The 15495-nt window shown below is 42.3% G+C and overlaps 1 pseudogene; it reads left to right on the forward strand.

The window, feature by feature from the left end:
- Positions 1-12063: 12063 nt before the first annotated feature.
- LOC122798988 lies at positions 12064-12237 on the forward strand (annotated as a pseudogene).
- The last annotated feature ends 3258 nt before the right edge of the window (positions 12238-15495 follow it).

Here is a 15495-nt window from a genome sequence, read left to right on the forward strand (position 1 = left end):
TAATAAATAAATCATTCATACAAGTTTGTATTACCTTTAGTTCATTTCTGGGCCCTTTTTACTCTCGCTTCACTTAGTTTGCCTTCACCTTTAACAATGGAACTCGTAGCTCTGAAAAGCAGTCTCTGGAATCCTGGTTCTGACACCATGTCTCTCATCTAGTCAGGATGAAGTAGATGAACATTGTGGGTTCTGTTCAAGCAACTTTGTAACACATTAGAAATGAAGTTAAATAACATTAAGTTACATACAATCTAGCTGTCTCATACATATATATTCAAAGTCTTGCTGTACTCACAAAATGACACTGAAGCTAGCATGTGCCTGCTATTTATATGCACATTCATGCCTTTGAAATGCTTCTTAAAGGTACAACACACATGTTATTCTACACTCAGTAACTAACAAAAACAACCCCTGGAGAAAGGGGACGTCCATGTTCATAAGTTCATAGGCTCATAAGTCTACACCAGGCTAATGACTACTAAGGGGCTTTTAAACCAAGCTATGCAGCCAATCTCTGACAAGTTTTGTTGCCTTTGATAAGTATAAGCAGGGGCTTGTTAGATAAAACATTTACAAGCAGGGGCCTGGATGATGTACCATTTACTGGCTGTCTGTGCCCATTAAAGACGTGAATTTCCTGTTTCCCATCCAATTCTTCAACTTATCCTTGAATTGGGTTAGGAGGAACTCTGCTTCACATGGATGGGAAGCCTGTACCAGAGAAAGAGTAGTCTTTGAGATACATGCCTGTTTCTCCAGCAAATCCTATTTATATCTCATTCAAGGTTTAAGTATTTAGAATGAATAATGCTGGTGTTCTTTGTTTTGAGGATAGACAAGATGTCCATTTGGGTAGAATTTAATAATGCCTTGTATTCAAGGCACAGATCTCCCCTCAACAGCCTGTTGGAGACAAAATATAGGGATAGAACTTCGAGGTGATCTATACAGGACATGGTACTTATACCCTGTATTCTTTTAATGAGGAACCTCTGTGGACATTCCAATTGCTGGATGTGCCTAATTAGGTACTTCTTACCTCTGGTTTCTCTTACATGATACACCTTCACTTATTAATATATTTAAAATCTCATATAGCACTTGAATCCAGTGTAAAAATCCAGTACTCATCTCTCTTTTCTATAACATTTCAACTATGAAATGCCAATCCAGTGTATCAAAAGCCATCTTGATATTAACTAACACATTTTTTCACTTACCCAGTGAGGCAGGAAGCAAGTCCCACTGGGGCTCTCACTTCTGGCTCCAAGTGCCCTGGCATCCAGAAGCGACCCGCTCCAGGGACAGTGTCAGGTGTGAAGTTTGACTGGGGTGGTACACCTGTCAAAGAGTAATGTAGGTGTCCTAAGGTGAGTTCAGGGAGGACAGAAACCTCCCATGGAGCAGAAGGACAAAAGCTTGCTTGATCTTGATTTTCAGTATGAACTCAGATTGTGAAAGTGTGGCCTCACAATCCTTCTGCCTTTTTGGGTTTTAAGCAAGAGGTATCAGAAAAGTTACCGCAGGGATAACTGGCTTGTGGCGGCCAAGCATTCATAGAGACATTGGTTTTTGATCTTTCGATGTCGGCTCTTCCTATCATTGTGAAGCAGAATTCACTAAGCATTGGATTGTTCACCCGCTAATAGGGAATGTGAACTGGGATTAGACCGTCTTGAGTCAGTAAGTTCTACCCTACTGATGATGTGTTCATGCAGTAGTAATCCTGTTCAGTACGAGAGGAAGAACATATGCAGACATTTGGTGTATGTGCTTGCTTGTATCAAATGCATTTATATCAAATATTTATATTAAATCCATTAAGTTTCTAGAAAATTTGTCAATTTACATTAATTATCTATGCTCTATCTTCCCTTAAGGAGCCTACTCTTTCCCTTCCCAATAATTCTAAGCAAAATCTTTTCCAACATTCTTGCCAAAAATTTTACTAGTAATTTAGTATCCAGATTTAATAAAGAGATTGAGGGGAATTCAATAAGCCATACACAAATTTTTTTTGTGTACACATCACGGTGTGAGCATTTTCAAATTCAGTAAACCTCACTTAGTGGCGGGCAAACTCGGACAAACAGGGAAAGTTCCATGGGAATGCAAATTCCTGCTTAGGCAGGTGAATTTAATGCAAATTAGTCAGGGGAAGCAATCCAACAACCTGAAAGGTATCCGTGTAGACACCCGTGTCTTTGTTCTTAGTGAATGCAGAAATATTTTGTGTACAGGAGTCTACACGGAAAGAAGGGGCTGTACAAGTCCACAAATATGGAAATAATTCCTCTGTAAAGGTCACATCATATACAGTAAAGGTGAAAAATACATTGTGATTTGTAAGAATACAAGGGAAAATGTATAATTTGTTTTTACCAATTTCCACTTGTTTGCACTGTGTGCCACAGTGTGTAAACATGCTCAATGCAACAACAAAAAAAAAATTGATAAAATAACATTATTAATAAATGTATTTCTCAGAAATGTACTATAGGGCCTTGCATCAGGAATGTATAATGGTGCATTTGTGCTGTTGCCCAGCTCACACGGGTATGTTCAGTGTAGTATCCAGGCTGTCAGCACGACTATGTATGCAAATGAGTCAAAGTTGTTGAATCGCCAAAAAGAGCAACCATGTCCACAGATCCCTTTCATGTAGGCTCCTTGATATTCCCAGTGGATGTGGATGACATCATGGTGGTGTGTCATGTTACTTTTAGGAGATTTTGTGCTCAGTGCACTTGTTTGCACGGTGTGTCACATAGCTTAGCTTAGCCTAGCATTCTTGTGAACTGAACCCCCCCCCCCCCGAAGGCACAGGATATCTTCAATTAAGAATATTTACTTTTGTATGCAAAAGCTATGCAGTCCTCAGCACCATGCCATGCAAATCAGTAGGGCCTTTAAATAAACTTAATGATATTCTAAGCAGCTGACATGCATCTGAATTAGCTAACCCCACATGATGGACCTACACCACAACTGTATAATGCATGCATACACCCTGCAGTCTGGTTTTCCCTCAATATTCTGAAACATTGGAGTACACACTTGGAAATTTTAAACTGAGATAATGCTAGGGGCTACTGCAGCTATTCTACAGCTGTATGTGCTAGAGGCTGAAGACCATCGCCGGCCTTAAGCATAGGCCAACTAGACGGCCGCCTAGGGCGCCGCTCTAGCAGGGGCACTTTTCCAGTATTTATTGGGCGTAAGTAGACCATGATGGGGCACCAAGTGGTGTGGGTGGGAACGATGTGGAACCCTTTTGCCTAGGGCACCAGTTAACCTAAGGCCACTCCTGCTGAAGGCAATGCTGCTGGTGCTGATGACCATAGACCTAGGCCGAAGAGGAGAAGATTGTTTAGGCCCAGGGTAACCTACCAGGAGCTACATGAGCTGGAGATTGTAGAACACTACAGGGTGGACAGGGACATGTTACAAGAGCTCACTGAGCTCTGCCATCCTCAACTCAGAGTCAGCGCAAACAGAAGGAACCCAACCCAGTGGAAACAAAGGCATGTGTAGCCCTTAATATACTAGCTACAGATACTTTTCACAGACCAACTGGGGACATGATGGCAGAGTCATAGGCATCTGCATCCAGGATACTCCACCAATATCTGGATGCTACGCTTCCACATGCCAGTGAGCATATATCTTTCCCTCTTGACCCTGAGATGAGGTCCATCAATATGCAACACTTCTACCATGTAGCACACTATCCTGAAGTACTGAGTGCAATAGATTGCACTCATGTACACATCAAGACACCTCCCGGTGAGCAGGGTAGAATCTACATAAACTGCAAGGCATACCACTCCATCGACTGCCAACTCGTGTGCAATGCCCAGGAGATTATCATGATTATGTGTGCTGGCAACCCTGGCAGTTATCATAACTCCCCTATCTGGTGCACATCACAGCTTTACCAGATGTTTGCTAGGTGGGACATTCCACATGGCCATCTACTGGGGGATGCCGGCTAAGCCCTGGAACCGTGGATGATGACACCCATCAGAAATGCACACACACACACACACCGAAAAACACCATAATGAGGCACACACACAAACTAGGAACATCATACAGTGTGTGTTTGGGCTTTTGAAGACACAATTCCGGTGCCTTGATATATCTGATGGAGCCTTTCAGTATACCCCAGCCACATGTGCACAGATATTCACAATATGTGCTATGTTACACTGTCTGATCCTACGGAAACAGCTGGAGCAAGATCAGCAAAGGGGAGGGAAAAATAGCCCCCTAACAGTGCCTAGGTCACCACAGCCACAGTCACAGGAGGACTTGGAGGAGGACCCCACCCCCCGCTGATGTCTCTGTAGGCAGACGGAGGCATGCCCAGTATGCCCTGGCTTTGGCTAACAGACAATGCATAGCAAATTCACTGACAACCTAGGGACCTAGGGACTAGCACCTTACTCCTACTCACATACAGGTAGTAACAGTGATGCCAGCCAATGCCCACATCCTGTAGCTATCCATGTATTGAATGTGTATTGCTTGCATCACACAGAGTCTGCCCTGAAATAAAGTCCTGTAAACTGCTGCACTTGCAAAGTAAGTCAATAACCTGCTCAGTACTATAGTGGATTGTTATGTTAGATCATTGTAGCTATGGACCGGGTCCAATATGCAGGCACCGATACTGCCTATTTGGGCAGACAGTACATCCACATGGGACTGCTGACACCCATTAAGCTAACAATTCAGCATTTGTATGTGGTAGGCCTCATGCATGGAATATTCATGCAGTCCTATTGCAACAGATTACTAGCACATCATTCAAGGGACATGTTGGATAGGGAGGTTAAATGAAAGTCAGACTGTGTGACCTAGCAGAACATGTATGCTACTTCCTCACCCCCAAAACAGCACTGTTTCCATGCTACTACCATAGCACTAATGGTATTCTGGATGCCATCTCACAAAGTTAGTATGCCTCACAGCATCAGTAATGTAATGTACGATCTGAACATACATTTTATGTGTAACTTAACTGGGAATAGCACAGTACACATTTATGCAGGTGATGGTGCGGTGAATGATTTCTTGCTTATGTAGTAGCTTCTGTGGCTCAAAAGACCTAAGGCAGGTAGGTAGTGTGATGGTGTCCAGGGTTCTAATTCAGAGATATCCTATTATGTCGCATGTGAATTAGCAGTACGCATATCCTTTTACAGACTGTCTCTGTGCGTACTAAACTAGTATGACTGTATTTCACGTATTAAATACACAACTGTATCTGTGCCAATTTTCTAGGACCTGGGACTTAAAACCATATATCAGCATGTGTATGAAGATCATACGTCTAGTAGCTCCTGGAATATTATGTAGTATAACAATATAATAACAGTTATGAATGAAAAAATTATGTGGTGTGAGTCGTGTAATTGACAGAGCCATATGCAACACACTGAGCAATAAATCAGAACAACTAGGTATTGATGCACTCTCGATAAGATGGATAGCTGCATGGCTTACATATGGGATACGGCAAGTATCATACAGTAATTGGTCAATTAATATCTACGGTTACAGTCAGGATGTCCCACAGGGAGCTGTACAAGGGCCAAATTTGTCTATATATCTCTGTACACCTATCACAGTTGTTCTACAGTGTGTATGCAGATGGCTTGAAATTGGGTATACTGTTTAAATGTGTTACAGACTGGGCTTGTCTGAACAGTAACTTGGCTACAGGAGCATCAGATGCTGTTAAATACCTCAGAAAGTAAGCATATGACGTGGAAGACAGAAATAGAAAAGTGAATATTACCTACAGCACACAGTGAATGAAACAGTAGATTCATTAAAGGAAGTGCATATATAGGTAGCTTCAGCTTAGAGTTTTCAAAATCACCTCAGAATCCCGTTCTGCAGTACAGCTAGGTGTAGGATGGAGTCAGTTTATGCAACAGTAACTCTCAGGCGTAAGCAGTGTGCCTCCAACTTGTGAGATGCTAAGCAAAATGCAAACAACCCAAAATGCCACTGAGCATGTGCACACACTTGGGTAAGCAGAGTACAACTCTATTGCCCCTCATGCATATCGCATATTTGTATATTTATAAGCAGATATATATATATATATATATATATATATATATATATATATATATATATATATATATATATATATATGTATATATATATATATATATATATATATATATACGCATATGTAGTGTGTATGCAGATCAGGGATAGTAAAGTTGCACTATAACACTAATATGGGTGGATGAAGGGCTACAAGGAAAGGCTCAACATTACATAATGCACTTACAGAAACTTGCAACTGCATAGACTAGCATGTGTTGCAATCATAGGACTGTTGGGTTATTTGAAGTGCAAAGTCATGGCAGTCTTCACCCATCATGTGTAAATGTTACCACACTAGACAGCAGAACACAATGTACTGTGAAACACACATAACCATGAGTCACATGCAAACAGACGGATGGCGATGAATCATACCACGTCTCCCTAACAGACCATGTGGAACCCTTGAAATCTATGGTATGGTATATGAATACGTACATATATTGTGAAATCATATGTATGTATGTATCTACAACAGCAATACCCACATTCACCACAACCCTCTGTGTCTGCTTGATTTCACCAAACACACATCAACAAAAAAGCTATTGCTATAATATATTTTGTTGTGTGCCCACTCATTCACAGGGTAAATGTACTTTTGCCACAGGCCTGCCCATACAAATGTTGACACATTTGCCCAACACACGTACTGTTGACACATAGCTAGGCTACAAAACAGTTCTCTGACTGTTAGGCTACTAGCCGCAGGTGACAGTAGGAAGCTGTGTGACTATTCAGGTGTCCAAACCTGTTAAACAGGGCTTGTTTATGTTCTGTAGGATAACTTCATCGGCAGTAATTTGTAATATCAGATGTAAGCTGTGGTGCATGTGATAAGTGCACTGCTCTATAACGTGTAAAGCTAGGTAGGTAGGGTTCCAATTTTACTCCAGCCCACTAACACATACATCTCCCCACAAAACGAATGCAAAGACAAAACTGTAATGGTTCTGCACTTTTTGGCCTTTACATTTGATGCAGGCCTCCAAATCCTTGTCCTCCACAAGGCCTGCTGATGTCATCCACCATAAGACTACCTGATGCCATGTCACTGTCAAGTTTAAGCCGTGGTGCATACCATAAGTACTGTGATCTGTAGTGTGCACAACTAAACACATAAGGGTTCTCATCTCACTCCTCCTAACATGATGTGTGTTTGCTGTACACATACATGTGTAGTGTTATTGTTCTAACTGCATCCATGTTGGTGTGTATGGATGTTGGCCAGTGTTTTACATCAGTCTGTGGTATCATAGCATCATTGTAATATACTAGGCTAATGGCCCTAGGGCCCTTATAATCAGAGACAAAGTTTTACCTTTATTAACATGATCAACAGCTGTTGGCCCTGTCCAAGAGGTACACAGGTAGAACCACTGTAGTGTAATAATGGTCATCCATCCAATTGTACAGATTAGATCTGTAAAGGGCCAAGGGGTGCTTTATTTGACATGACGTAGAAATCTGTTCCAAAGTTGTGTTAATGTCTGGAAGACAGTTATCCCCTTCCAGCAGGTGTTAGTAATGTTACATACCAGGTTATGTTCTTAACTGTGAGTAAATTGGTTGTCCAGTTAAGTTATGCATGTGCAGCATTTCCAATAAAGCAGGGTCAGAGATTGCCTGGTATGCAAGGCAGACATCACCTCTGAGTAGTCTGTATGACACACAGTACATTAAGTGATTTTAGGCAACCCTCAAGGGACAGATGCTGAAGACTTGAATCCCCTTTGTGTGGACCCTTTGTGGTCTAACCAGTTGCCACAGCTGTTTGGACAGGTACATAATAAATGGGCCATTACACTCAAATATTGGCTGGATGAGGGAAGACTACATGGAGGTCATAAATTCTTTTACCAGAGAAAATGCCCTCACATATTACATGAGCAAGATAGAATGCCCTACTCTCCACTGTGTAGACATGGTGATCCAAGCTAAGGTAGCTGTCAACACATGTCATGAGGTCTCTCACCTCTGAATATGTATGTAAGGTGATGCTATTGCAGTGGTACTTAGCATGAACACCGCTGTTACCAAAAGGTGTGAGGATACATATATTTGCATTGACTTTACAGCCATGTGTGTGGCATAATCATCTGTTCATGTAATACCCTCATGTAAGATGTTGCCATGATTTGAAGATTCTATGACCACTACTTGCTAGCAGGCATCATGAAAGATTGTCAGACACAGACATTTACATTGTGTCTGTACTTTGGAGAAATGGATTCCAAACAGTATAAGACACAGGAACAAACCCTGTGGGACACCACTGGTTACAGCTCTGCTATTGGAGGTGGAGTCCCCTATTTCGACTATATGACTTCTATCAGTGAGCCATTTAACAACCCTCTAATGTTATAAGGGTTGAAGCCTAGCTGGGTGAGGTTGTGAATGATGCCTGAATGGGGGATAGTGTTAAATGCCTTTTCTAAGTGCAGGTAATTTGTGTGTACAGCTTTTCCATGAGCCAGGTCCTTGGTGACTGTCTCAAAAAAGTCCACCAGGAATAACAGATATGATCTCACTTTAACAAATCCAAACTGAGTATGGCAAACAAATTGAACATTCCCTACATTCTTGTTGATAATGTCCATGATGGTCTGCCCCATGGCCTTGCAGATATGGCTAATGAGGGTGATAGGCATATCATTTCAGGGGTCAGTGGATGCATCACCTCTGTGCAATGGAATAACGGTGGCTGCTTTCCAGTCAGCTGGGATGAAGCTTGTGGTTACATTATGAATTTGAAGAGTTCTCAAAGCTGTTACAAGTCCAAGTTGGAACCCATGTAGGTCACAGCCTGGGACATTATCAGTTCCCATAGATGCCGTGTTTCTGTCCTTAGACCAGTTATGACATACTCTGCAGACATACAAGGTAGGGAACAGGTGGTAGGGATGACATGCAGTATGTGTGCTGGGGACAGGAGAGTGAGGTTTCACAGAACCTGTCAGCCAAAGGGTCAGATATGTCTACACCACCAGTATATGTAGTATCATGACAGATGTGATTGACACTAATCAGGCCCTTTCCTTTTGGGTTACAGATGTAACTGTAGAATGCTTTGTGGTTGTCCTTTGTGGAGGATGCTAATTTGGACCAATGCTTTGTTTTGGAGGACTTTGCATCACCTCTTATCTGTTGGTTCATGCTGCTGAGGTAGTGTTGCTAGTTCAGGGGGCTTCCCTCCCTCATACTCTTAGGTTGTCAGGTCTCCTTCTTATTGTAAAGCCTGTTAATGGCAGTTGTCCACCAGGCAGGGATGGTCTTCCATGAGGAGCTTGATATGCACCTATCAGGTACAGCCGATGCAATGCAGTTATACACCTGTTTGTATAAGGCATTGGTGTAGAGCTCAGCATAGTTTCCAGTTCCTTCTGGGGGGGGGTGCAGTGAAGCTATTGATATTATCCTGTAAGATATTATAATCTGCTTTGTTGGTATTTATGATTTTATTTTCTGAAGGTGGGGGTGTGTCAGGTCTGATACTTACACTGAATGAGACTAGTTGTCAGAGCTCACCAGGGAGGAGCACACAGTGGGGGTGCTACAATGGTCGCCCATATTGGTAAGCACACTATTCAGTATGTAGGCTCCCCTTATGGGGATGTCAACTAGTTGGTCCAGGGAATTGTGGTTAATGGCACAGAGATACCTTTCTGAGCATGACTAATATACCCAGTCGGTGGGTAGTTGCAGTCACCCATCACCATGGTGTCATGATATATAGTGACAAACTCAGGTAGATGCAAGCAAGCAGAGTGGGTGTCCTGATTCATGGATGGGATCCTGTAGCTGTCAATTACTTGAATAGGTGCCTACAAGCAGTCCAAACTACCCAAATTGTCTGCAGGGCATCATATTTTATAACAATCTGGATGTGTATGTATCCTTAATGAATATTTATATACTGCCACCATTACTTTGGATGCCATCAGTTTGAGGTCTGCACATGTCTAAGGAGTTGTTCACTTGTATGGCTGTGTTGCTGTCCACAGCCTTGACCCAGGTGTCTGTGACTGCACAAATGTCTGCATCCTCCAAGGTGAGGTCAGCTTCCAGTGTGTGGAGTTTCGTGATGACACTTCTAGCATGTAGCAGCATAACCTTGAGGTTGTTTCTAAATGGGCTTTTTATAGTTGTATTTTGTACCTGGTACACCACCTAAAAAGGGCATTACAGGGATGCCAAGAGCCTTGGTCATTAGCCAAATTCTCATGGGTGACAGATGCTGACCATCTATGTCAAGGCTTCAAGGTGTGTTGAGGATGTCAGACCCAGCCAACAGATAGTGGATCCCCTTCAAATGACACAAGATGCTAGACCAAGTAATGAAGTCAAACATTTTCATAAGAAGGCGAAGGCCAAGGGTATCCCTGCCTGAGACACATATTCTGAGAGCTCAGTCATGTATCTCTTCATTCAGTCCAGACAGGTATGTCTCACATCATACACAACAATAGCTATAATGTAGTCATAACAGTACCTGCTTTTCACAGACTTGAGTGCATGTGTGATATGCTGTATTAAGGGACCTCACAGACAGCTAACCATGACCTTTCACTTATGTAACCTGTTGGGAGGGACATCAATGTGTGTCATGATGTAATCACCTACGACTAATGAGTTTGATGTAGTTTTTTGCCTTAAGTGTTTGAGGGGTGAGACAGTGGTACATGGACTATTATGTGTACTGTTCTGCAGAGGTAGTATTACATGTAGCATGCTTGTGTTTCTGTTTATGAAGTATCTGATGTGCATATATGTTACTGGGAAGGGGGTCTGCATATGTAGGTATGTGTATCGTGGTTTTGGATGGAGTGGGAGGTGTGCATGTTGGCAACCTGCTCATTGTCAGATGTATCATATGTTTGCAGTGAAGATTTGGCTGTCCTTGCATGCACTGGGAATGTTTACTGTTTACAACTTTGCAGACATTAGTTTGCCCTTGCACATCTAAAATGTCTGTCAAACAACCAGACAGTAACTGGATGATGTGTGACATGATGTGGGAACACAACATTGTGTTCCAGGAACATAAATGTACAGTATGACATTACTAGGACATGTGGGAGGAACAGCAACATTGACCAAAGGTGGCCACGCCTCTGCAGTAGGCCTCACAGCCATGTCACCCAGATCACCACCATGACGCTCCTTAAGGGCAGGCTGCATGAATTGCTGTGAAACTCATACCTAACATGGATCACTGGTGCTGTGGAGCTTGCTACATCAAACTTAGGCATCTATGTCACCTGACATTCACAATTATATTGCCATGCATCAGCTGTGATCCTTATCACCATCAGCTCAGTACCCTAGTGAAGCCCTATGTGCCTCAGAACTTATGGCATAAGACATGCAAATGTCAAATGACTGGTCTGGTTGTTAATCAAGGCATCTACCTGGAAAAGGCTACAAGACACCTACACAGCTTTGCATCATCTGGGACAAGTGTGTGCATCAACAAACATGCTGTGGCTTGCTTCATATCTTGAGCTTGGTGCTAATGTATTTCTTCATGCGAGAGAAAGAGAATGGGAGCTTTGCATTCCATCAGAGTGCGGCTGTGGTAAGACCAGTAGTAGGAGTAGCCAGGCAGCAGCAACTCCGGCAACTCCCCACTTTTCAGCAGTCGGCACGGGGTAAGTCTTTGTTTTCAGTAGGCACTGCTTGATTAGGTCTAACTTCAGAATAATTACCTATATACTCCATCCTTAACTGTACATGGTGTACACATTAGTTTCACCTCCAGTGTTTGGCAGTGCTCTGTACAGACTCGGAAGTCCTATGTAACACAAAAGCATTATACCGTTGTTGTACTGTAATTCCTCTGTAGGTGTAAACCATCTGGGGATCAATGACATGTTACCAGTACAGTTCTACTACAGGCTTACTGACATAATCCCATTCCCCATAACTATCTTTGTGCAGTGGCAGTGTCATAGCCTATGAAGGTCTACTGACACGTGATTATTGCTAATTGAAAACTTTACCTAATACCTAATATATTCCACCATATGTATCATGCTAGAGACAAAAAGATTACATACCTGATAGAGTACAATACACCTGTTTTGAAAAAAATATATATATGTCTTGTGCCTATGAGTTCATAGGAATTAACTTTCATACACAATAGTTTCCCTAGTTAGCAGTTTTCCTTTTCAACTTGGTCCTCATTAACAGGAGATTGCCTCAGAACCAATCTGTGGTTGAGTAATGCTAACTGAATTATACACAGCTGATTTACAGTGTAATCAGGCAATCCCCTGTAACTATTTCAGGTGATTTAAGGCCTCAGTGTAGAATCCATCTCCTTTCTCATATGATGGGCTGGATATTCTGGTTAGAAATAGTATGTTAGCACAGAGAGAATGATTATAGTAGCTATTTCTTACATGCAGTTATGTATGTGCAACAGGCTGCAGCTGCTGCTGCAGGCAAGAAGCATAGTGAGAGAGGCTGCAGAATGTGGAGGACAACAACACTTATGAGTAAAACTGTGACCACTGGCAGCTCCGGTGTATAGCCAGAGCCAGATTGGGGGAACCCATCCCACAGGATATTGAGGTACGTCTTTAAGGTAAATATGTTAGCCAAAGGTATTATTATCAGAGTAATATGCAACATGTTTGTTGTGTCCTTCAACAACATAGGGGGTACATATGCCATTAAGTCAACCATTTGGGCACATGCCAAGCCATGTGTTACATTATGGTAGTCATTTAGAATGTGTGTGTTGGCAGTCCTTGTTGCTAGCAGGACCTCCATATGTGTATGTTAGGTTTGCAGCTGTGCTAATCTGTAATATCATTAGCAAATGACTGTGTGCTGCAGTCTGTTATTAGAGGGCATCCTTTGCATTATCTAAGTTAAAAATCCTTTTGAATGCATATTAATGCATGACCTCTCACTCTATGCACTTTGTAGTGTTGCTATAGTGCTATATCAACTGTGTTCCTATCTGCAGGCCTTTGCCATCCATTGAACAGCAGACATTCCATTTGAAATGCATTGGGTGAATAAATAGTTGATGGCAGTCAGTCACTGCAGAATTCATAATAATGTATTTTAAATGCTATACCCCTTCTGGATTTGAATCCAAGACCACATGTGCCAAAAAGTACTGTTTATAAAGTATTTAACAGTCTGAGCCTACTGAGTCACTGTTACAGAAGGTGTGTTTTTCAACATATGAGTGCACACTCACAGGCTGTGACATACCTCATTTACTGCGGTGGTACGGCAAGAGGTTCTCCCATTCGATTCTCGGCTTGGCTTGGGAGTGCCTTCTGTGTGGAGTCTGCATGTCCTCCCCGCGGTTGGGTAGTATTCCAAAGACATGCGTGTGTAAATGGGCGTGCCTTCGTTGAAGATTGGGCGTCGAACTGGCACCTCAACGTTTCATAAAAATCTACTGCCAATCATTAGTGGACCAGAATTCCGCTGTGGTGACCCCTTACCAGGAAAAAGCCGAAAGACAAACAACATTATGTGCATGGGCTTGATAAGGATGTATTTCTCCACCAGAGTCCCAGTTAAACATCTATTTTGCCATTAATGTAGTAGCAGGTGTATTTTTATATGTTGCTGATAGAAGTGCACATTTACCTGCTGTTAGACACCTCATTCACATCCATTATTCTGTGTCTGGCTTTCTGGCAGTGTATTTGAGTACCAGACTCCAAGTTACACCCCCATTGTTTCCATTACTCTTTAAACAAATTTGTGTGATGCGGCGTGATGCATGGCACTGTTTGAATATGCTTAAGGATGTTTACTTGCCAATTGTTATGTTTTGCTTAAACCACCTGTTTTAAATAACAGCTCTGTTGTTTGGTGGGTCAGTGCACTGCTCTGCAGGTGGAATGGTCCTGGGTTTGAGACAGGGCACAGGTGTACATTTTGCATGTGATTACAAAAAAAATAATCTTTAAAGAAAAGAAAAATGGGGAGATAGGACAGTGCTGAAATGGGGTGCAAGCAGGGGGGAAAACATAGTGAAAGGCAGGTAGGTACATGCAGGAAGGGTACAGAAAAGAGACATAGCTATCCATTTTTTGTACAGCAACAACTGTGCACTTTGACAGAATTTGTAGATGAATGTGGACTGTCACCCCCAGTGAGATAGGTGAGGACAACATAAGTGTGTTGTCAAGCTAATTGGACCAAAATTGCGTGTGTCCAAACATGTGCATAATTGAGAGCTAGGTATGGGGCGATATATATTTTTTTCTTTTGGGACAAGTGCTCATTTTTTTAAGGTGAGAGTGGAATGTTGGGGGCGGGACATATGTAAATGTAGGGGAGATAAGTTGGGAGGATGAGGAAGCATTTACAGACAGACAAGACAGAGAAGACAGCAAACAGGGTCAGTGTGAGATACAAGAGGAGGGTAAACACCTTGACTGGGGAGGGTGTTGTGGAATCCCAGTCCCATGAGCATCACACATGGCAGCAGTGCGACTCAAGTCCTCACCCATGGGACTGTCAGCACTGCTCCTTCATTGCCCCTGTGGTGGCAGTGGTGGACACTGGTGTCTGGGCTGGGCAGCCACACCAGGATAAACAGCATGCTCTGGTGTATGCATGCACCAAGAGTTCAGCACAGCAACCCACACACCATACCTGGCAGTTCATCACGGATGATAAAATCACTCCTTCCACCTCTGCTCGCAGAGGGGGGCCCAGCTCCAACCTGTGGGGTAGAACTATCTGACGACACAGGTAGTACAGGGGAAGCATAGGGGGCATCACTAGGCTGTGGCCAAGACGTGCTCAGCCCTGGTGCCATGGCTGGGGGAGCCAAGGTAGGTGATCTCCGGGAACCGACCTACCTTGTTGTGCTGTGGAAAATAAATATAAACATAAGGTTAGAATAAACATAACCAAACAGATGTTAGTATTAACATTATAGAACATAATAATGAGTAATCAAATGAAATATGCAGGATTATAAGGATAACAACAGCAAGTAACGTTAGTACAATTATTTTAATGGCAAACCAATATGAAATTGTTCATAAGACCAACATAACAGGTTGTTACAAAAATGTATATTAATATGAAATCATAATAATAAATAATATTAATAAATTAAAGAAGAGAAGGGTTGGGATGAGAGAGAAAAAAATGCCATTAGTAACTTTGCAAGTAATATTACTACACAGACTACTACTACATACCTCTACTTATGTACAAAGTCATTTGGGAGTACAGTGAATGCTTCTACTGTATAGATGATGCTGTATGTACATAGCAATGAACCTATTAGCATGGGACAGCATGGGCCAAGCTGTAATACATGGTGGGATGGAGGCACACGTACTGGGTACAGTTGAACATAGTGTG

This window comes from Protopterus annectens, chromosome 3.part1 (assembly GCF_019279795.1).
Source record: "Protopterus annectens isolate FY-2018-M chromosome 3.part1, PAN1.0, whole genome shotgun sequence".
NCBI classification, from domain to species: domain Eukaryota; kingdom Metazoa; phylum Chordata; order Ceratodontiformes; family Protopteridae; genus Protopterus; species Protopterus annectens.